Below are 24,647 nucleotides of genomic sequence, written 5' to 3'. Positions count from 1 at the left end.
TCTACCCTCTCAAAAATTTGTTTGTTTATTCTGCCTTCCCAGAACTTTACCATAGGTTGTAAAGTCAAGGACCTACAAGAGGTAGGCTGGTAATATAAGTAAGTGAAGCCCATATTCTGTTCTTAAAGATCAGTGCTATTCAAATTCCAATGAATTGTTACTGTGTAGGATATGCCAGCCTGCGAATACTACATCTGCTAGTTCCAAAAGAAACCAGGTTTTTAAATACTGGCTACCATTCAACATTTTTTAGTCTGTGGTGGACAAATGAAACACCAATAGGCCAGATCAGCGCACTGCCCACTGGTTTGCAATTTACAGCTTTCCCTTCAGATTAGTAGCACCCTAGGGTGACTTATGGGTAAGAACTCGTGCACTGTATTTTGTAAGCTGTTTCAGTCACAAAACTCCAGAGCTATTAAAAAAAAGTTGCTCATCTTTTTCATATTTGTGGGAACTTCGTGTATACAGCTAGTATGTTCTAGAAATGCAGCTTTTAGAAATACATGGCCTGAGGGGAAAGAATTTTCACTCTCTTTTAAAGAGACTTTCAATCTCTAATTGGGTACTATTTAAAAATATAAATGTACTGTGTCATGTGGCGTAAGTAGACTTCGGTAGGCACAGAAAGTCCAAAGTTCCTCCAAAAGCTGAAGAATTTGCTCCTTTAGAGTTGTGGGTGATGCCCATTGGGAGGTTTTCACAGAAGCAGCAAACCAGGTCTTTCTCAGTCCCACACAGATCCGTATTTCTTCTCCATGAAGTACACTGTCCTTGGAAACTTGAGCATGACTTTAGCTCCAGTAAGCAAGAAACATGCCATGTGGGGACAGTAGAGTTTCATGAGACAGAAGTTACTTGAATTATTGTCATTATAAGCAAAGCAGATGGAATTCAAAGGCATAGTTGAGATGCCCTTAGGAGCCCAGCTGCAGGAAGGACCCTGGTTGGGCTATTCCAGCCTTATTGTTATTAAATGTTCGTCTTATGAGTAGGTAGCATAAACAGTGAAAATATAGGCCAGACCTTTCTATTTCAGAATCTTTCTTTAACCTGATTATCACCAGAAAAACTGAAATTCCACCTTCACAAAGGCCTATTTTTTTTATAAGCTTTCCAGACATTTTCAGATCTGGAATGTTTGGTGTTGGGACACTAGAAGTCAGGTACAGGATCTCTCTTTTGCCTTAAAGGCTTAATAGTTTTTTAGCCTTGTAGGTCTACCTTTTGTGGTACTCTGTTAGAATTTAAAATCTGAGAACTTTTTTTTTAAATTTTTTAAAATTTATTGTTGAAAGTATTACAGATGTCTCCCTTTTTCTCCCATTGACCAGCATTCACCCCACACCCAGGCCTTCCCCATGCCAATGTGTGTGTCCATGGGTTATGCTTATAACATATAAGTTCTTTGATTAGTCTCTCCCCACTACTCCCCCACCCCCATCTTCGTCTGAGATCCCTCAGTCGGTTCCATGCTTCTGTGTCTCTGGATCTATTTTGTTCATCAGTTTATTTTGTTTAGTACATTACACATATGAGTTAGGTCATGTGGTACTTGTCTTTCTCTTACTGGTTTATTTCACTTAGCATAATACTGTCCAGTTCCCTCCATGCTCTCCCAAAGGTTAAGAGATCCCTTTTTTTTTTTTAACAGCTGCATAGTGTAAATGTACCACAGTTTTTTTATCCACTCATCTACTGAGGGGCACTTGGCCTATTTCTAGATCTTGGCTGTTATAAATTGCGTTGCTATGAACATAGCGGGACATAAGTTCTTTCTGATTGGTGTTTCGTATTTCTTAGGGTATATTCCTAGAAGTGGGATCACTGGGTCAAATGGCAGTTTCATTTTTAATTTTTTAAGGAAACTCCTTACTGCTTTCCATAGTGACTGCACCAATCTGCATTCCCACCAGCAGTGTACTAGGGTTCCCTTTTCTCCACACTCTTGCCAGCTCTTGTCATTTGTTGATTTGTTGATGGCAGACATTCTAACAGGTGTAAAGTGATACCTCATTATTGAATTTAATTTGCATCTCTCTGATAATAAGTGACTTTGAGCATTTTTTCATATGTCTCTTGGTAATCTGTATGTCATCTTTGGAGAAGTGTCTATTTAGGTCCTTTGCCCATTTTTTTAATTGGATTGTTTGTCTTCCTTTTGTTTAGTTGTATGAGTTCCTTATATATTTTGGAAATTAACACTTTATCACATATGTCATTGGCACATATGTTCTCCCATACAGTGGGATCCCTTTTCGTTCTAATGGATTCTTTTGCTGTGTGGAAGCTTTTTATTTTTATATAGTCCCATTTGTTTATTTTCTCCTTTGTTTCTCTTGTCCTCGGAGATGTATCAGCAAACATATTGCTACAAGAGATGTCCTGAGATTTTGCTGCCTATGTTTTCTTCTAGGATTTTTATGGTTTCACGTCTTACATTTAAGTCTTTTCTCCATTTTGAGTTTATTTTTGTGTATGGCATAGTTTCATTTTTTTGCATGTACCTGTCCCTGTCGAGTTTTCCCAACACCATTTATTGAAGAGACTGTTTTTACTCCATTGTAAGTTCTTGCCTCCTTTGTCAAATATTAATTGACCATAATGGCGTGGGTCAATTTCTGGGTTCTCTGTTCTGTTCCACTAATCCATATGCCTGTTCTTGGGCCAGTAATCAGGCCATTTTGATTACAGTGGCTTTGTAGTATAACTTGATATCTGGTATTGTGATCCCTCCAACTTTGTTCTTCTTTCTCAAAACTGGGTGGCTATATGGGGTCTTTTTTGGTTCCATATAAATTTTCAAACTGTTTGTTGTAGATCTGTGAAATACACTGTTGGTATTTTAATAGGGATTGCATTGAATTGATAGATTGCTTTGGATAGAATGGACATTTTAATGATGTTAACTCTTCCAGTCCATGAAGATGGTATATTCTTCCACGTATTTATATCTTCCTCTGTCTCTTTTTGGAACGTCCTGTAGTTTTCTGAGTACAGGTCTTTTACGTCCTTGGTTAAGTTTATTCCTAATTATCTAAATATTTTGTTGCAATGGTAAAGAGGATTTTTTTTTTCATTTCTCTTTCTGAGAGTACATTATAAAGTGTATAAAAATGCCATTGATTACTGGGTGTTTTGTATCCTGCTACTGTGCCGAATTTATTTATTAAAACTAGTAGTTTTTTTATTGAGTCTTTAGGATTTTCTGTGTACAGTATTATATCATCTGCAAATAATGACAGTTACTTCAACTTTTCCAATTTGGATACCTTTTATATTTTCTTGTCTGATGGCTGTGGCTAGGACTTCAGGTGGACACCCCTGTCTTGATCCTTTTCTTAGGGGAAATGGTTTTAGTTTTTGTCCATTGAGTATGATATTGGCTATAGATTTGTCATATATGGCCTTAATTATGTTGAGGTATGATCCCTCCATTCCCACTTTCCTGAGAGTTTTTAATCAAAAATAGGTGTTAGATTTCATCAAATGCTTTTTCTCCGTCTATTGGTATGATCATGTGGTTTTTGTCTTTCAATTTGTCTTATGTAGTATATCATATTTATTGATTTACGGGTATTTTACCAGCCTTGCTTCCCTGGAATAAATCCCACCTAGTCATGGTGTATGATCTTTTTACTATATTGCTGGATCCAATTTGTTGAGGATATTAGCATGTGTGTTCATCAGGGATATTAGCCTGTAATTCTCTTTCTTTGTAGTGTTTTTACCTGGTTTTAGAATTAGGCTAATTCTGGCCTCGTAAACAGAGCTTGGAAGTGTTCCCTCCTCTAGGATTTTTTGAAATAGTTTGAGGAGGGTAGGTCTTAGTTCTTTTTGAATGTTTGGTGAAATTCCCCTATGAAGCCGACTGGCCCAGGGCTTTTGTGTGCTGGGAGCCATTTGATTACTGCTTCAACTTCATCAACAGCTATTGGCCTATTCAGGTTTTCTCTTTCTGATTGAATTTTGGAAGGTTGTATTTTTCTAGGAACTTGTCCATTTCATCTGCGTTATCCATCTTGGTGGCATATAGTTGTTCATAGTATTTTCTTACGATCCTTTGTATTTCTGTTGGGTCAGTTTTTATTTTACCTCTTTCATTTCTAATTTTGTTTATTTGGGTCCTCTCTCTTTGTTTCTTGATGAGTCTGGCTAAAGGTTCACCAATCTTGTTTATCTTTTCAGAGAACCAGCCCTTGGGTTCATTGCTAAGTTTTTAAGTTATAGGGTTAGAGAGTCCATTAGAAATTTTTCTTGTTTCTTGAGGTAGGCTTGTAGTGCTATGAATTTCCCTCTCAGGACTGCTTTCATTGTGTCCCATAGATTTGGAGTTGTGTGTTCATTTTCATTTGTTTCCAGGAAGTTTTTTATTTTTTTCTTGATCTCTTTGGTAACTGACTCATTGTTTAATAATATGCTATTTAGCCACCATGTGTTTGAATGTTTTTTAGTGTTTTTATTGTGGTTGATTTCTGTTTTCATGCCATTGTGGTCTTAGAAGATTCTTGATATGATTTCAGTCTTCTGAGCTTGTAGAGACTTGTTTTGTGTCCTAACATGTGGTCTGTCTTTGAGAATGTCCTGTATGCACTTGATAAGAATGTATATTCTGCAACTTTGGGGTGGAATGTTCTGTAAATGTTAATTAAATCTATCTGATCTAGTGTGTCATTTAAGGTCACTGTTTCCTTATTGATTTTTTTGTTTGGAAAACCTATCCAGTGAAATCAGTGGGGTGTTAAAGTCCCCTAGTATGACTGTATTGCTCTTGATCTCTTCCTTACTCTCTCCTAGAAGTTTTTTTATAAGTTTATGTTCTCCTATATTGGGTACATATATGTTTATCAGGGTTATATCCTCTTGTTGGATCCATCTTTTTATTATTATGTAATGACCTTACTTATCTCTCATTATGGTCTTCATTTTGTAGTCTATTTTGTCTGATATGAGTGTTGGCTACCCCAGCTTTTTCTTCATTTCCATTTTCATGGAAAATCTTTTCCATCCATTCAGTCTCATCCTGTGTGAGTCTTTTGTTCTGAGGTGTCTCTCCTGTAGACAGCATATATTTGGATCATGTTTTCTTATCCATTCAGCCACTCTATATCTTTTTATTGGGGCATTTAATCCATTTATATTTAAGTTCATTGATACTTATTGCTATTTTAATTCTTTATGCCTGTGTTTTTCTCTGTCTCTATTTCTACTTCTAATTACAGCAGCTCATTTAACATTTCCTGCAATGCTAGTTTGGTGGTGTAAACTTCTTTATCCTTTTTTGTCTGGGAAACTCTTTATTTCACCATCTATCTTGAATGATAGCCTTGCTGGATAGAGTAGTCTTGGTTTCAGATCCGTATTTTGCATTACCTTGAATACTTCATGCCATTCCCTTGTAGCCTATAGAGTTTCTGATGAGAAGTCAGCTGGAAGCCTCATGAGAGCTCCTTTGAGGTAACCGATTGCTTTTCTCTAGCTTCCTTTAAGATTCTCTCTTTGTCTTGAATTCTGGATATTTTAATTACGATGTGTCTGGGCGTGGGCTTCTTTGTGTTCTTCTTGCTTGGAACTTTCTGTGCCTGCTGAACTTGTGTGACTTTTTCCTTGACACAAGGTTAGGGAAGTTTTCTGCCATTATTCCTTCAGACAGGTTCTCCAGTCCTTGCTTACTTTCGATATCCTCTGTTACTAGTGTAATGGGAATATTGTTACATTTCATGTTGTCCCACAGCTCCCTTAAACTGTCCTTCTGTTTTTTAATTGTTTTTTCATTTTGGGTCACTGATTGAGTGATTTTTTTCTACCCTGTCTTCTAATTTGCTGATCCGATCCTCAGCTTCCTCTAATCTGCTGTTTATTCCTTCCAATGTACTCTTTATTTCTTATGTCATTCTTAATTTCCTTCATAGTTTCCATATCTTTTTTCATGCTTTGAGCATCCTTACAATCAGTATTCTGAACTCCGTATCTGAGAAATTGCTTATCTCCATTTCATTTAGCTCTTTTTCTGGAGACTTACCTTGTTTTTTCATTTGGGGCTTGTGTTTTTTTTTTGTCACCCCATTTTGGCTGTCTGTTTGGGTTTGGTTTCATGTTATGAGGTAGATCTGCTAGGACTCTTCAGTCTTTTTGGAGGGTCTCTGGTGCAGGCCAGGGTCAGATGCAGTTTGTGACTGGCCCTGAGTACCCTGTTTGGAGCTATCAACAACCCTCGGTTTTAGGGCTCCTCTGCTGGGACTAGGTTCAGTTGAACAGGACCAAGATGCACACCAAAGTCTGCTTTTCCAAGGCCCAGATCTGGAAGGAAATCAGGCAGACACCCAAAGCACTTCGAGATTTTCCTCTACTAGGGAATATGGCTTTCCTGCCTGGCAAACACATTGCTCTTCAAAAGAATATGATTTTCTGGAGAAAAGGTTTTGTGAATTTGTGACTACTTATAATATTTGTTCTTTTGTTTTTACACATAGATCTGTTATACATTATCTTGGTTACGAAGGTTGTGTGCATATGTCCTGTGTGTGTGTGTGTGTGTGTGTAAGTCTAACTTTATAAGTAGGTCTTATTCTGAACTGTGTGATTTCGTAGAATTTAGTTATGGTTACTTTTTATTACAGTGAAAAAATACAAGTTAAAATTATCAAGGAAAAGGGTACAAAAGGAAGAGTCCAGAAAACACCCTATGCAAACCTCCAGCTCTCCTCTCCTTTTGTTTTTGTTTTTAAATCCTCACTTGAGGATATTTTTTCCATTGCTTTTCAGAGGGCTGGGGAGGGGGGATGGCATTGATGTGAGAGAGACACACTGATTGGTTTTCTCCTGCATGGAGCCTGCAACTTAGGTACATATCCTTGGCAAACCTGGGACCCTTCTGTCCTCAGGCCAATACTCTAACCACTTGGCAAAACTGGGTAGGGCTCTCCTCTCCTTTTGAAGTCCTGTGGATAGCATTTAATTTTTCCCACCATTAAGTGTGAATGATTGCATGCATTGACTGCTACCAACCAGGGGTTTAATTCTTTTCCCCCCAGGGTTCTATTTTTCTTTCTATTACATTCAATATGAGTTTCTGTTTATTTCAGGTGTACAGCATAGTGGTGAAACAAGTATATACTGTACAAAGTGATCACCTAAGTCTAGCACCCATCTGGCACTATACGTAGTTATTACAATATTAGTTATATTCACTGTGCTGTAGTTTACATCCCTATGAGCATTTGGTAACTACCAACCTGTACATCTCAATCCCATCACATTTTTCACCCAGCCTCCCAAACCTCCACCCCTCTGACAATCATCAGTCTGTTCTCTGTGTCTGTGATCTGTTTCAGTTTTGTTCATTCATTTATTTGTTCCCTAGATTCCATGTATAAGTGAAATTTTATGGTATTTGTCTTTCTCTGACTGTCTTATTTCACTTAGCATAATTCCCTCTAGATCAGTGATTTTTCAGCCAGTATGCTGCAAGAACTTTTAAAACATGTATTAACTATTTAGTCAGGGAGCACTAACTGCTCTTTTCCTAGATTGTCAAATAAAAATGACAGCCTTCCAGTTTGTCAGAGTAGCAAAAATCTATTTTTTGGTGTGCCGCAGAATTTTAGTAAATAGTTTGTGTGTGCTGCTGTTCTAGGTTCATCCACTCTGTCAGAAATTGTAAGATTTCTTTTACTTTTTAAATGTCAGAGTAATATTCCATTGTATCTATGTATCACAGCCCTTTCATCCACTATCTACTGATGGACACTGGGTTGCTTCCATAGTTTGGCTATTGTAAATAACAGCAGGTGAACAAAGACGCATGTATTCTTCCTAATTAGTGTTTGGGGTTTCTATGAATATATATGCAGAAATGGAAATGCTAGGTTATAGGCAGTCTCATATTTATATACTGTTTTCTGTAGTGGCTGCATCAGTCTGCATTTCCACCAACACTGTAGGAGGGTTTCCTTTTCTCCACTTTCTCAAAGAATCTGGTTTGTGGGTTTATTGATGACGACTATTCTGACAAGTGTGAGATGCTATCTCATTGTGATTTTAATTTGAATTTCTCTGATGATTAGCAACATTGAGCATCTTTTCATATGTTTAATGGTCATCTGTATGTCCTCTGGATGTGTCTCTATTCAGAATCCTCTGCCCATTTTTTAATTAGAATATTTGTTTGTTTGATGTTGAGTTGTATGAGTTTTTTAATAAATTTTGGGCACTAACCCCTTATCAGATGTATTATTGCCAAATATCTTCATCCATTCAGTTGTCTTTTTGTTTTGTTGATGTTTCCTTTGCTTTGCAAAAACATTTTAGTTTGACATGGTCCCATTTGTTTATTTTTTCTTTTGTTTTCCTTGCCCAAGGAGATATATCAGAAAAAATATTGCTAAGAGAAATGTCTGAGATTTTACTGCCTATGATTTTTTCCAGGAGTTTTATGGTTTCAGGTCTCACATTTAACGTTAAGTCTTACAGTATAATTGGATAGCAGGTATTGTGATACCTCCAACTTTGTTCTTCTTTCTCCATATAAATTTTTGGATTATTAGTTGTAGTTCTGTGGAATATACCATTTGTATTTTGATAGAAATTGCATTGAATTTGTAGATTGCTTTGGGTAGTATGGACATTTTAATGATGCTAATTCTTCCTATATGTGAACATGGTGTATACTTCCACTCGTGTATTTTTTTTTTTTTTCATTTCTTTCTTCAGTGTCATATAATTTTCTGAGTTACATGTCTTTTATGTACTTAGATAAATGTATTTCTTGGTACTTTATTATTTTTTTTAAGTGTGAATGTAATTATTTTCTTAATTTGCCTTTCTGTAGTTCATTATTGATTATAAAAGTGAAACCAATTTCTGAATATTTATTTTGTATCTTGCAACTTTACGGAATTCATTTATTAGTCTAGTAATTTTTTGGTGGAGTTTTAGGATTCTCTATGTACAGTATCATGACTTCTTCCTTTCCAATATGGATACCTTTTATTTCTTCTTGTCTTATTGCTATGGCTAGGAATTCTATTATTATGTTGAAAAGAGTGGTGAAAGTAGACATTCCTGTCTTGTTCCCGATCTTAAGGGAAACACGATTAGTTTTTCCTTATTGGGATGATGTGAGGAGCTTGGGTATGTTTTTTATTATCTTGAGGTATGTTCCCTCTATTCCCACTTTACTGAGAGTTTGTATCATAAATGGATGTTGGATTTTTCAATGCTTTCTTTTTATCTGTTGATATATTAAATATTATTTATTCTGTTTTTGTGGTCTATCACATTGACTTATGGATGTTGAACTGTCATTGCTGAATTCAGTTAATACTTCCTTGAGACTTTTGCAGCTATGTGATTACATATTTTGGCCTATAATTTCCTTTTTGTAGTTTCTTTATTTGATTTTGGAATCGGTAATATGGCCTCGTAAAGTGAGCCTGGTAGCATTCCCTCCTCTTGAGTTTATTAGTATAATTTGAGATTGGTAGGTGTTAGTTCTTTGAGTATTTGTTAAATTCATCTATGACGCCATCTGGTTCATAACTTTTGTTTGCTGGAAGTTTTTTGATTGTGCCTTTGATTTCATTAGTTGTAATCTGCCGTTCAGATTTTCTTTTTTTCTTGATTCTGTCTTGGAAAATTGTATGTTTCTAACAGTTTATCCATTCTTCCAGATTGGTCAGTTTTTTAGCGTGTATTGTGTGTAGTATTTTCTTTTCTTTTGTTTTTCATTTTTATTTGATTTTATTTTAGAGAGAGAAACATCAGTGTGAGAGAGAACATCGATCAATTGCCTCCCATAATCACCCTGACTGGGGCCCAAATCTGAAACCTGGGCATGTGCCCTGACCCTGAATCAGCCTGGCAATCTTTTGGTGCACCGAATGGCTCTCACCAACGGAGCTACACCAGCTAGGGCATGTGTGTTTTATTTTCTTATAGCCCTTTTATTTCACTTTTAATCGTTTGTGCTGTCCCTTTTTCTCAGTTACTTTTTCTTTCTTTCTTTAAAAAAAAAAAAAATATTTTGATTTTAGAGAGGAAGGGAGAAGGAGAGAGAGAAACATCAATGATAAGAGAATCATTGAATGGCTGCCTCCTACACACCCCCCACTGGGGATTCAGTCTACAACCAGGCATGTGTCCTGACTGAAATTGAACCATGCGCTCCTTGTTCCCCGCTTACCCGGGGTGTTCTTTCTGATTTTATTTATTTATGTTCTTCCCCTCTGTCTGTCTCTCTCTTTTTTAAGTGAGTCTGTTTAAAAGCTTATCACTCTTTTTTTTTTTTTTAATAATCAGCTGTTGGTTTTGTGTGTGTGTGTGTGTGTGTGTGTGTGTGTGCGCGCGTGTGTGTGTGTGTGTGTTAATCTTCACCAGAGGATATTTTTTCCATTGCTTTTCAGAGAGAGCAGAAGGGAAAGCGGGAGGGAGAGAGAGAGAGAAAAGAGGGAGAGAAACATCAATGTGAGAGAGACACATTGATTGGTTGCCTCCCCAACACACCCCAACTGGGACCGGGGATGGAGCCTGCAACAGAAGTATTGCCCTTGTCTGGAATCAAACCCAGGACCCTTCATTCCATAGGTTGATGCTCTAACCACTGAGCCAAACTGGCTAGGGCTGTTTTTTAATCATATACACTTTTCAGACTTTATTCTGTTTTTTCCCCCTCCTCTGATCAATATTAGTTACTTTTTCTACTCACTGTGCACTTTATTTGTTGTTCTTTAATAGTTTTTTTAGGTGTCAGGTTAGATCATGTATATATTTTTCTTGGTTCCTTAAGTAGACTGTTTTCACTCTTAGGAACCCTTTTTCTATTTCCCTTAGATTGTGGATTGTGTGTTTATTTCAATTTGTTTCAAGGTATCTTTCATTTTCCTTGATCTCATTATAGTTTTTTTTCCTTGTAATTGATTTCTAGTTTCATTCCATTGTGGTTTGGAGAAGATGCTTGATGTAATTTAAATTTTAAATTTATTGAGACTTGTTTTGTGCCCTAACATGTAGTCTATCCTTGAAAATGTTTCTAGTACACTTAAAAAGAATATATATTCTGTTTCTGCTAGTTTGGGCTGAAATCCTCTAAACTCATTTGAATCCACTGGTCTAGTGTCTCTAGGCCATAGTTTCTTGTTGATTTTCTGTCTGGAAGGTTTATCCATTGATGTCAGTGGAGTGTTACAGTACTCTACCGTGACTGTCTTAATGTCCATCTCTCCCTTTATGTCAACCAGTATTTGCTTTACGTATTTAGGTGCTCATATATTGGGTGCATAAGTATTTTCAAGGGTTATATTCTCTGGGTGTGTTGACGCTTTTGTTATTTTTATCCTATTATAGCCTTTGTGTTAAAGTATATTTTCTCTATTATAAGTATTGCTACCTCAGGTTTTTTGGGTTTGGGATTTTTGTTTGCATGATATTTCTTTTTTCATCTTTTATTATCACTATGTTTCTTTTTATCTGAGATGGGTCTGTGGTAGACAGCATACATACAGGTCTTGCTTCTTTTTTCTTTTATTATTTTTTTTTTCTAATTTTTTTTTTTTGTTGTTTAAAATATTACAGATGTCCCTTTTTCTCCCTAATGACCTGTTCCACCCCGCCCCATTTCCCTCCTCAGTCCCTCTCCCCACCATTGTCTCTGTCCTTAGGTTGTGCATATATGCATATAATTTCTTTGGTTACTCTGTCCCCCTCCACTCACCCATCCTCCTTCATCCCTCTGACATTCGTCAGTCTGATCTATGCTTCCATATCATTGAATCTATTCTGTTCATCTGTTTATTAACTTCTTTAGATTCCACATATCACAAGGTCATGTGATGTTTTTCTTTCTCTGCCTGGCTTATTTCACTTAGCATAATTTTCTACAGGATAATCCATACTGTCTCAAAGGGTATGAGATTTTTCTTCTTTAAAGCTGTGTAGTATTCCATGATGTATATGTCCCACAGCTTTATAATCTGCTCGTCTACTGATGGGCACTTGGGCTGTTTCCAGATCTGAGCTATTGTAAACTGTGCTGCTATGAACATAGGGGTACATATATTCTTTCCGATTAGTGTTTCAGGATTCTTAGGATACATTCCTAGGAGTGGAATCACAGGGTCAAAAGGCAGCTCTATTTTTAATTTTTTGAGGAACCTCCGTACTGTTTTCCATAGTGGCTACACCAGTCTGCATTCCCACCAGCAGGGTACTAAGGTTCCCCTTTCTCTACACCCTCACCAGCACATGTTGTTTGCTGATTTGTTGATGGTAGCCATTCTTACACGTGTGAAATGATACCTCATTATGGTTTTAATTTGTATCTCTGTAATGATTAGCCACATTGAGCGTATTCTCATGTGTCTCTTGGCCATCTGTATGTCCTCTTTGGAGAACTGTCTATTCAGTCTTTTGCCCATTTCTTAATTGGGTTGTCTGTCTTCCTCTTGCTGAGTAGTATGAGTTCTTTGTACACTTTGGAAATTAGCCCCTTATCAGATGCATCCTTGACAAATATGTTTTCCCAGACCATGGGGTTCCTTTGTATTGTGAGGCTGTTTTCTTTTGCTCTGCAGAAGCTTTTTAGTTTGATGTAGTCTCATATGTTTATGTTCTCTTTTGTTTCTCTTGCCCTAGGAAATGCATCAGTGTGAATTCCACTACGTGGGATGTGTGTGACTTTACTGCCTATGTTTTCTTCCAGGATTTTTATGGTTTCTTGACTTACATTTAAGTCTTTTATCCATTTTGAGTTTCATTCTTTTGCATGTGTCTATCCAATTTTCCCAGCACTGCTTATTGAAGAGACTGTCTTTACTCCATTGAATGCTCTTGCTTCCTTTGTCAAATATTAACTGACGATAATGGCGTGGGTCTATTTCTGGGGTCTCTGTTCTGTTCCATTGATCTATATGCACCAATACCAGGCCGTTTTGATTACAGTGGTTTGTAATACAGTTTGAAATCCAGTGATATGATCCCTCCCACTCTTTTCTTTTTTCTCAAGATGGCTGCAGCTATTCGGGGTCTTTTATGGTTCCATATAAATTTTCGAAATGTTTGTTGTAGGTCTGTGAAATATGCTTTTGGTATTTGAATAGGACTTGCATTGAATTTATAAATTGCTTTGGGTAGTATGGACATTTTAATATTAATTCTTTCAATCCATGACCATGATATATTCTTCCAATTGTTTAATCTTCCTCTATTTCTTTTTTCAGTGTCACATAGTTTTCCAAGTAAAGGTCTTTTACATCCTTGGTTAAGTTTATTCATAGGTATCTTATTTTTTTGTTGCAATGGTAAATGGTATTGTGTTTTTAGTTTGTCTCTCTGAAAGTTCATTGTTGGTATATATGAATGCCATTGATTTGCAGATGTTGATTTTGTATCCAACTGCCTTGCCAAATTCGTTTATCAAATCTAGTAGTACTTTGATGGAGTCTTTAGGGTTTTCTGTGTACAGTATCATGTCATCTGCAGATGATTACAGTTTTACTTCCTCCTATCCAATTGGGATACCTTTTATGTTTTCTTCCTGTCTGATGGCTGTGGCTAGGACTACCAGTACTATGTTAAATAAGAGTGGTGAAAGTGGACATCCCTGTCTTGTTCCTGTTTTTAATGGAAATAGTTTTAGTTTTTGCTCATTGATTATGATGTTGGCTGTAGGTCTGTCATATATGGCCTGTATTATGTTGAGGTATGATCCCTCTCTTCCCACTTTGCTGAGAGTTTTTATCAGAAATGGGTGCTGGATTTTTTCGAATGCTTTTTCTGCATCTATTGATAGGATCATATGATTTTTGTCCTTCAATTTGTTTATGTGATGTATCACATTTATTGATTTGTGCATGTTGTACCAGCCTTGCATCCCTGGAATAAATCCCACTGGTCATGATGTATGATCTTTTTAATGGATTGCTGGATTCGGTTTGCAGTATTTTAGTGAGGATTTTAGCATCTGTGTTCATCGGGATATTGGCCTGTAATTTTCTTTCTTTGTAGTATCTTCATCGGGTTTGGGATTAGGATGATGATGGCCTCATAAAAAAAGTTTGGAAGTTTTCCCTCCTCTTGAATTTTCTGGAATAGTTTGAATAGAATAGGCGTTAATTATTCTTTGAATGTTTGGTAAAACTCCTCTGTAAATCCATTTGGTCCAGGACTTTGTTTGCTGGGAGTTTTTTGATTACTGCTTCAATTTCATTAGTTATCGGCCTATTCAGGCTTTCTGCCTCTTCTTGACTCAGCTTTGGAAGGTTGTATGCTTCTAGGAATTTATCCATTTCCCCCATGTTGTCCAATTTGTTGGCATATAGTTGCTCATAATTTTTTCTTACAATCTTTTGTATTTCTTTTGGGTCAGTTGTTATATTGCCTCTTTCATTTCTGATTTTACTTATTTGGGTCTTCTCTCTTTGTTTCTTAGTCTGGTTAAAGGTGCATCAATGTAATTTATTTTTTCAAAGAACCAGCTTTTGGTTTCATTGATCTTTTTGTATTTTTTTTTAGTTTCTATGTCATTAATTTCTGCTCTGATTTTTAATATTTCCTTTCTTCTAACCCCTCAGGGCTTTTCTTGCTGTTCTTGTTCTAGTTCTTTTAGTTGTTTTGTTAGATGGTTCATTAGATCTTTTTCTTGTTTCTTGAGATAGGCCTGTAATGTTACGAATTTTCCTCTCAGGACTGCTTTCGCTGTGTCCCACAGATTTTGGGTTGTTGTCCGTTCATTTCTGTTACTTTCCATGAAGTGTTTGATTTCTTCCTTGATCTCATTGGTAACCCATTCATTGTTTAATAACATGCTATTTAGCCTCCATGTGTTCGAATATTTTTGAGTTTTTTATAGTGGTTGATTTCTAGTTTCATGGCATTGTGATACAAGAAGATGTTTGATATGATTTCAGTCATCTTGTATTTGTAGAGACTTTCCTTGTGCCCTAACATGTGGTCTGTTTTTGAGAATGTTCCATGTGCACTTGAGAAGAATGTGTATTCTGCTGCTTTGGGGTGAAATGTTCTGTAAATGTCAATTAAATCCATTGGGTCTAGTGAGTCATTTAAGGTCTGCATTTCCCTGTTGATTTTTTGTCTTGATGATCTGTCCAGTGCTGACAGTGGGGTGTTAAAGTCCCCCACTATGATTGTGTTGCTGTCAATCTCCCCCTTAAAGTTTCCCAAGAAGTTTTTTATATATTTAGGTGCTCCTATATTGGGTGCATAAATGTTTATAAGGGTTATTTCCTCCTGTTGGATTGACTGCTTTAGTATTATGTAGTGACCATCTTTGTCTCTTATCTTTATTTTGAAGTCTGTTTTGTCAGAAATAAGAATTGCTACTTCAGCTTTCTTTTCCTTTCCATTTGCATAGAATATTTTACTCCATCCTTTCACTTTTAGTCTGTGTGAGTCTTTTGCTCTCAGGTGGGTCTCTTGTAGAAAGCAGGTATTTGGGTCCTGTTCACTTATCCATTCAGCTACCCTGGTTCTTTTGATTGGACCATTTATTCCATTACATTTAAGGTTACTATTGATATAAACTTATTTAACACCATTTTTCCCCTTTATGCCGATTTACTTTTCTCTCACTGTACTTTCTTTTTCTTAGAGCAGTCCTTTTAGCATTTCTTGCAATGCTGGTGTTATGGTACTGAATTCCTTTAGCCTTTTTTTGTCTGGGAAGCTCTTTATTTCACCTTCAATTTTAAATGATAGTCTTGTTGGCTAAAGCAGTCTTGGTTGCATATTCTTGGTTTTCATTACTTTGAACTTCATGCCACTCCCTTCTGGCTTGAAGAGTTTCTGTTGAGAAATCAGCTGTTGTTAGCCTTATAGGGTTTCCTTTGTAGGTCACTGCTTATCTCTCTCTTGCAGCCCTTAATATTTTCTCTTTGTCCTTGACATTTGCCATTTAAATTATGATGTGTCTTGGAGTGGGTCCTTTTGGGTCCCTCTTGTTTGGAACCTTCTGTGCTGCTTTTTTTTTTTTTTTTTTTTTAATATATCTTTATTGATTTCAGAGAGAGGAAAGAGATAGAAACATCAATGATGAGAGAGTCATTGATCGAGCCCACAACCTGGGCATGTGCCCTGACCGGGAATCGAAACTGATCAGCTGAATCCTAGGTCGATGCTCAACCATTGAGCCATGCCTGACCAGGCCCTTTGTGCTTCTTGAACTTGTGTGGCTTTCTCCCTCACCAGCCTAGGGAAGTTTTCTATCATTATTTCTTCCACCAAGTTCTCTATCCCTTGCTCTCTTTCCCCCCTCTGGCACTCCTATAATGCCAATGTTATTTTGCTTCATGTTGTCCCAAAGCTCCCTTAGACCATCCTCATGCTTTTTAAGTGTTTTCCTTTTTGCAGCTCTGATTGAGTGATTATTTCTGCCTTGTCTTCTGAGTCACATATTCTCTCTTCTGCTTCATTGAGCCTTCTTTTACTTCCTTCCAGTGTTTTCTTGATATCGGATATAGCATTTTTTTTTCTGTCTGATTTTTGTTTATGTTTTTTACCTCTTTTTTTATATTTTCCCTGAAGTCCTCCATCTTATCCTCTATTGCCTTGTTTTTCTCTTTAAGTTCTTTGAACATCTTCATCATCAATACTCTGAACTCTTTTCCTGATAACTTGCTTAACTCCATCTCATCAAAGACGACTTCTGGCGGTTTCCTTTTCTTTAATTTGGGAGTTGTTTCTTTGTCTCCCCATTTTGGTAGGTCTTAGTGTTTGTATCTGTATATTAGATATATTTGCTGTCTCCCAGTCTTGTGAGATGGGATTTTTGTCTTGTGGGTCCAGTGGAGCCCAGAGGTGTGTTTTCCTTATACTTCTGAGCTCTTTGCTCTAGGCGTGTCCCTCTTGTGGGTGTCCCTTTTGTGGTTTCTTTATGTTCTCCTGTTGTGGTTGGATCTAGATTGTCATTGACCAGTCCTTGGGAGGACTCTCCTCTCAGGTTGGCTAACTGTGTCTCAGCACAATCTCATCATGTATTCCGTTGTAAGGGTCTGGAAAGGCAGGACAATACACAACTAAACTTCAGGAAACAAGGGGTATCTTACAAAATATCTTGACAGTCACAATGAATACAACCCACGTGAAAACAGAACTGGGAGAGTGAAGGAATAACACACAACAAAAGAGGCTTAAAAAAAAGAAAGAGAGAAAGAAAAGTAAGGCTTAGAGAGAGAGATGTATATTGTTGTTAATAGTGGTGAAAATTTAGAAAATAGTAATAGACTAAAATGTAAAAAGTACAGAAGCAGAAAAAGAATCTGAAAGAAGGGCCAGCAAAAAAGTAAGGGAGAGAACAGAAATAGGATAATAGTTGAACATGAAAAAAAAAAAATACAGTAAAGAGAATAAGAGAAACTAACAATGGAACAAAAGACAGGAATAAAGAAGAGAAAATAAAAGAAAAGTAGGAAAAGAAAAAAGAAAAGGAAAAAAAGTTATGCCAATGGATCAAGAGGAGGGAGATTTAACCCAGTCAGGGAGGGAGTCCGGTAAGAGATTTGGTGGAAACTATAGAGGAATGCTGTAAACTTGATTATAATGATAAAGTCCCAGTCGTTAAGCAGGGATATCAAGAAAGTCTTGATAGTAGAAGCAAGGATAAAACAAAACAAAGCAATTTAAAAAAAAAACTGTAAAAACAAGCTAAGCAAGATAAAATTCTTTTATAAAAAAAAAAAGAAAATTTAGTTTAAAATGTTTTTTTTTTTAAATATAAAATTTAAAAAAGAAGAGAAAACAAATAAGTTTCCCCCCTTTCTCTTCTACCTAAGGAAAAAAGAGAACAAACAAACATACAAACAAAAACAAAAACAAAAAAACCCAAAAACAAAACAGAAGAAAAGAAAGATAGTCCATCAGGTGAGTTTCTTCTGGGCAGCTTATGTTGTCTGGGGGTCACTGTTTTATGCACTGATTTCCGTTCTCCTGGGAGGTGCTTGTGTACCACCCAATGTGAGGAGCCGTCTCGGTTTGGCTCTGATGTCCTTAGGTAGATGGTTGCTTTGAGGCTCTCCGTGGACCACCTCCTCTTGTCAGCTATTTTGCAACCTTGTAGTTGCCTGGTCTTACTCCAGAGTCTTCTGTCGAGTCTTTACAGTGCATGGTGGCTAGTGTAGCTCAGGGTATCACTCTCCTTACTTAGAGGTGTTGCTGTCAGGCACTCCCTGTGCATGATTGCGTGTCTGCTCCACAACCAGCTCCTCAGTCCCTAACCTGTCCTCTAATTCTAGTTTCCCATGCACTGGCCTGTTAAAGTTTCAGATTGATTTTGGCCTGTTGTCTTTTCTGTATGGGCCGTTTCAGCAGCCTGCACTCGGTGAGTTCAATTAAAATAACATTCTGGTGAGCCCCTGGCCTGCCCAGCCCCCACCAGGGGTTTTCAGTGTTTCCTCCAGTTCCCAAACAACAGTCCCTGAGAGTCTTATTCTTGTACAGTTTTCCTGTGAGCTGCTCTCCCTTCCCCCTCAGGACTGTGTCCTGTGGGTGTATTTGGGGCCTCAGCAAGTGGGACCAGTCCCTCTCCTGTTGGGTGTGGTGCTTCTGGCTGCAAGAGAGGCACACAGGCTCCAACCCTCCCTTCCCAGCTCTGGTTGGGTGGTCACACCAGGCCCGCCCCTCAGACAGTCTAGTGTGCAGACAGCAATCCCAGGTTCCTCTGGTCTGTCATCCCAGTGCACACCTGGAAGGTGGGAGCCAGTTTTGCCATCAGACTCAAAAATGCACAAAGCAACACACAGGCAGAGTCCGCCCTGCAAGGTCCTGCCACCGGAGTGCCAAGGCAACCAGCAAGAGAGGACCCAAAGTCAACTCCATGCAACTCCCCACACTGCTGGTCTCAACAAAGCTGGGGCTGCTTCACACACCAACACAGTGCCCCTCAGGGCTGATCACAGATCACGGCCTCTCTGCACTGGGAGCTAAGGGCAGGAGGACACCCTCAGGGCTGGTCACAGATCCCAGACTCTCCAGGAGCTCAGGGCGGGAGGACTCCTCCCCTGTCCTGTGCCATGCAGAGTCAGTGATTTCTGGGACTCAACACAGTGCCTTACAGGGAGGCAGAAGGTCCCAGTGTGCGGCTGCTCAGCATAGTCGTCTGGTCCCTTACCACTTGGGTGCCACACACTTGGGACAGGCTTTCCTGTGGTTGGCACCCTGAACATTAGATGCCAGTCTCGTCCACCATTAGAAGCTTTGTTTCTCCAAGAAGGCTCTGTCCACCATTAGAGGCTTTGTTTCACTAGGAAGGCGCCGTCCGCCATTAGAAGCTTTGTTTCCTAGGAATGCGCCGCTCCCTCCTCATGGACTCACTGCTTCCCTGGGTCCCTCTACCCTCCGCACGGGGTGCTCCTTCCCCTCCCATCCGCTCAGGGTGTGAGATCCCCGCTTTTGGCTTCGGGTCCTCATTCCTGAGGGGAGGGAGCTTTGCAGTCTTCAAGCCTCCAGGCTCGGAGCCCAGCACAGGCGTCAGGGGGGACTCCCCCTTTCTACGCCCCACTCTCTTACCGAACTCTGTGATGTTTCTTTGTGCTCCCTACTTGCACTCTGTCCACTCAGGTATGTTTCCCTGGTTTTTCCAATCTGGCTACGTAGTATTTTAGGAGTAAAACAAGTCTGTGGCTGGGAGCAGGGACACTCTGCTGCTTCTCACAGTGCTCCCATCTTCCCCACCTCCTGTTTTCTTATTTTTTAGCTACCCTATGTCTTTTGATTGGAGCATATAAGCCATTTGCTTTATTTATTTAATCTCACCAGAGGATTATTTTTTCCATTACTTTTCAGAGAGAATAGAAGGGAAGGAGGGGGAGGGGGAGAGGAAGAGGGCAACATCAGTGTGAGAACATCAGCCAGTTGCCTCCCACACTTGATCTGACTGAGGCGGGAGACAAGCCTGCAACCCAGGTATGTGCTCTTAACCAGAATCAAACCTGAGAGACCCTTAGGTGAGTGGACCGATGCTCTAACTACTGAGCCACAGAAGCCAGTAAGCCATTTACACTTAAAGTGATTATTGAGCCCTGTCTAGTATACAGAATGTTTGCGAGTTCCACTCCCAGTCAGGGCACATATCTAAGTTGTGGGTTCAACCACCATTAGGCCACATACAGGATACAACCTATCAGTGTTTCTCTTTCTCTCTTCCTCACTCTAAAAATCAATGAAAATATATCCTTAGGTGAGGATTTCTCAAAATGTGATTATTGATAGGTATATATTTGTTGCCACTTCATTCTTTAAAATTATCCCCTTTTTTTCTTTTTAAATAAGTTTCTTTTACTTTTTTTTTTTTTTAATTCTCAACTAAGGATATTTTTTCCATTGATTTTTAGAGTGAGTGGTAGGGAAAGAGGAGGGAAAGAGAGAGAAACATCCTTATGAGAGAGACACATCGATTGGTTGCTTCTGCACAGGGATTGAGCCTGCGACCCAGGTACATGCCCTTGAACAGAAATTGAACCCGAGACCTGTAGGTCCAAGGGCCGACACTCTAACCACTGAGCAAAACAGGCCATGGCTAATGTTTCTTATAGTACTGGCTTGTTAGTGAGTAACTTTTCTTATTTGGGAAGCTCTTTATTTCTCCTTTAATTTTATTTTTTTAAACATATCTTTATTGATTTCAGAAAGAGGAAGGGCAAGGGAGAGAGAGAGAAACAACATTCATGACAGAGTCATCATTGATTGGCTGTCTCTTGCACGCCCCCGACTGGAGAAAGGGCCTGCAACCTGGGTATGTGCCCTGAGTGGGACTCGAACTCTAATCTCCTGGAACCTAGGTCCATGCTCAAGCACTGAGCCACACTGGGCTGGACTCTCCTTTAATTTTAATTGATAGCTTTGCTGGGTAGAGTAGTGTTGATTTTTAAGTTATTTCTTTGTATCACTTTGAATATTTCATGTCAATCACTTCTGTCCTGGAAAGTTTTTGTTGGTAAATCAACTGACAGTTGTAGGTAACTCTTTTTTGCTGCTTTTGAAAATCTTATTTTGTCGCCCAGCGGGGTGGGGCTCAGCAGTTGAGCGTTGACCTAAGATCCAGGCAATCGCTGTTCGATTCCCGGTCACGGCACCTGCCCAAGTTGTGGGCTGCATCCGATCAATGACTCTCTCATCATTGATGTTTCTCTCTCTCTCTCTCCCTTTCGTTTCCTCTCTGTGAAATCGATAAAAATATATTTTTTAAAAAAAAAGAAAATCTTATTTTGTCTTTTATTTTTAATTTTTTAATTTACTCTTTGGAAAGAGGAAGAGAGAGAGAGAGAGGGAGCAAGAGACAAATCAGTCGGCCACCTCCCACATGTACCACAACTCGGGATCAATCTCACAATCCCTGAATATATGCCCTGACTGGGAACCAAACCTACCACCCTTTGGTGCATAGAACAGCGCACCAGCCAACTGTTCCATACCAGATGGGGCTCTTATTTCATCTTTAACCTTTGCCATTTTAATTAAGTGTCCTGGTTTGGGCCTTTGGGGTTCATCTTTTTTGAGACCCTTTCTGCTTCACCATGTTAGGAATTTTCCAGCAATCATTTCTTCAAGTAATTCTCAATCTCTTTCTCTCTTCTCCTCCCAGTACTCCTCTGATGTGGATGTTATTACACTGAGGTCCCTTAACTGTGCTAATATTTTTCTTCTTCTCTAATTGGGTGTTTTTGCCACTTTATCTTACAGACCTCTGACTCAGTTGTCTGCTTTACCTAATCTGCCATTATTTCTCTCTGGTACTGCATATTCTTCATTTGCGATACTTTATTCTTCAATTCTGTTTCTTTTTAGGGGTTATATTTTATTTTACTTTATCCTGTTGAATTTCTCAGTAGGTTATTTTAGCACCCTTATAACCATTGATTTTAAATTGTATTTATTTACTTATTTTTATTTTATTTGTTAATTCTCATCTGAAGATATTTTTTTCATTGCTTTTCAGAGAATGGAAGGGAAAGAGAGAGAGAAACATTGATGTGAGAGAGACGCATCGACTATTTGCCTCCCATCCAGGGGTAGGGTATGCCCTTTACCAGAAATTGAACCTCTGACCATTCAGTGCACAGGCCCATGCTCAGTCCAGAGCCACATCAGCCAGGGCTGTTCTTAACTGTGTATCTGGTTGATTGCCTCTATTTTATTATTTTTTTTATGTAGATTTATTGTGATCTTTTGTTTGGGACATGCTTCTTTTTGTCTCCATTTTAGCTGTCTCTTTGTATTTGTTTCTTTGTATTATCAAGATCTGCTATATCTCCCAGTAGTAGGTGACCTTACGTAGTAGGTGTCCGATAGGACTCAGTAGTCCATCTTCCTTGTGACCCGATCCTTGTACATTTGAAGTGTCCCTTGTTTGGGTTATGTGAGCCTTCCTGTTGTAGTTGAGTCTTGATTGCTGTTAAGTTGTCCATAGGCGGGTTTGACTCTGATACCAAGCACAATATATGAGCCCTTTTTAGGGGTGATCCCATGAAGCAGATTTTGCCTCAGCAGGCTCTGCTGCCTGCCTTAACCTTCCTTTTTGGTTGCCACTTGAACTAACGGTGGTGTTCTGATGTGCTATGAAGCCAGCCACCAGGTGTGTTGGTTTTGGGGTCTCTTGGTTGGCACTCTGGTACAGTTTATTGTCAGATACTGCTTGTGACTGCCCCTGGGCTACCTATTAGGATCTACAAAGTCATCAACAGTTGGTAGTTATCTGTGCTTGGCCTGAGTATGTGTGGGAGGGGCTAGCTTAGACCAGTCAGCAGAAGACCCAAGGCATCCCAAGGTCTGCTGCCACCTGCTGGTTATGCTCTGCCTCTGAAATTGTCTCTGACAGTTTTCCAGTTACATGAGGCAGATTCTTAGTGAGTTACCAGATAGGGAAAAGTGGTTTTCACTAGCTTAAAACAGATTTTAACTCATAGGTTAGCCAAAAAATGTCTCAGGGTGTAAATTAGGCCTAGTAGATTAACTGCTAAACAGAGTAATAATTGGAATGTGAAGGGAGTGCTCTACACAGGAACTGGTGCCTGTTGAGTTTTTCAAGAAGGACTGCAGTGAAGGCTCAAGCTGGTCTATGCCAGAAGATGCTGTCAAAAGATGCCTTTGCCAGGTTCAAGCTTGGCTAGGTGGACCCTTAGGGATTCTGCCGAGGAGAAGCTAGTGCATATCTCCAGGCTGATATATGGAGGGTGAGTGCTCGGAAAATGGAAAATAGCAATGTTGTAGGCAGTTTGGGAGAGGACTCAGCATAGGGACAGTTGTGGCCATCCTCCTTCTGCTTTCCTGAAGCCACACAACCCAACCTCTCTCTGTGTGACTCTGGCCCCTTCCAAACCACAGTTCCACCACTGGATTCTAGGATGAGTGTTGTCAAGGAAGATTTTGCGTGCTGAACCTTTAAGAGGGGGTCTTAAAGGTTCCCAGGCTGACAGAATACCTACTTATTTTCACAGCAGGATATGTGAGCTCCTCCTTCTGGCACTGTTGCTCCAGGCAGGTGAGCCTAGCTTGGGATTGACACCCCATACTCCTTAGGGGGAACTCTGCAGCTGAGGTATTCCTCCAGATCTCAACTGCCACACGTGGGTGAGGGCCAGGCTTTTGAGTCTTATCCCTTCCTACCAGTTTTGATGTGTTTTCTTTCGTATATCCTTAGTTTTATGACTTCCATTCAGCTGTTTTTCAAATGGTTATCCAGGTTGACTGTTCTGTAATTTAGTTGCAATTTTGATGTGGTCATGGGAGAACATGACTATAACTTCTAACTACGCTGGGACCATCTTGGATTTCCTTGTGTTTTTCCCCTTTCCGTGGAAATATATATGTATATAATTTTGGGGTTGTTAATATAGACATGAAGTGCTCACCTGGTTGACCTCAGTTACCAGCCCCTATAAAGGTCTGACTGATACCCTTGGCCCCCACCATAAGTAACATTGTGAGTATAAACTTTTCCTGGTGACCCAAAGTTCAATACAGTGGCATACTTGTAAAACAGGATATTCCAATGCTTTAGAGATCAACTCTCAGTAGTTGATCAAGGGCCAGACCTTTGTCTGAATATGTAGAGTTTAGACAGACTAGACCTGCTGAATTAATTCCTTTCTGTACTCAGTGTCTCAGTTTTTCAGATTTTTAAAGTATTAAATTCCTTTAACAGTCTTTATTTTATGGATTTGATGATACTGATGACACACAGATATTCAACCAAGAATATTAAAACCATTGCAGGTAGATTGTAACAGTTTAGATCATGTAAGTGTAGTTGAGGAATAAACCCAAGGTTAAATGCAGTTGGTGCTCACATATCCTGCTGTGAAAATGGGATTGAATTTGTCAATTTTCTTTTTAAGTTTAGAGCAACATTTTTCAAACTCTGGTAAGGCATATTAGTAGTTTTGACAAAAAGGAACTATAGCTATGGCATCTTATAGATTTTAATCCCTTTACACTATGTATATTAGTCACTCAAAGATGCTAACATGCCTATAGCAGAAAATATATTAAATAAATATGGTGTGATTATCTCATAAAATGTTTGTATTATTTTGTATTTGCACTTTGATACGTTTTCTTTGGAAATGTAGTGGAAGGCAAAACAAAAAGAGCAAAAAACAACTTTTTTCCATAAACATGGAATGTGTAATAAAAAAATTAGT

General features: G+C 38.7%; 1 protein-coding gene across 4 annotated transcripts in view; it reads left to right on the top strand.

The window, feature by feature from the left end:
- The window catches only part of LOC308552009 (lysine-specific demethylase 6A-like), a 252,461-nt gene that overhangs the window by 95,931 nt on the left and 131,883 nt on the right, over positions 1 to 24,647 (top strand). The window lies entirely within an intron of this gene.

The sequence above is a fragment of the Miniopterus schreibersii genome, assembly GCF_964146895.1.
Source record: "Miniopterus schreibersii genome assembly, chromosome: Y".
Classification (NCBI taxonomy): Eukaryota; Metazoa; Chordata; class Mammalia; order Chiroptera; family Miniopteridae; genus Miniopterus; species Miniopterus schreibersii.
This window is presented reverse-complemented; position numbering and strand designations above follow the sequence as displayed.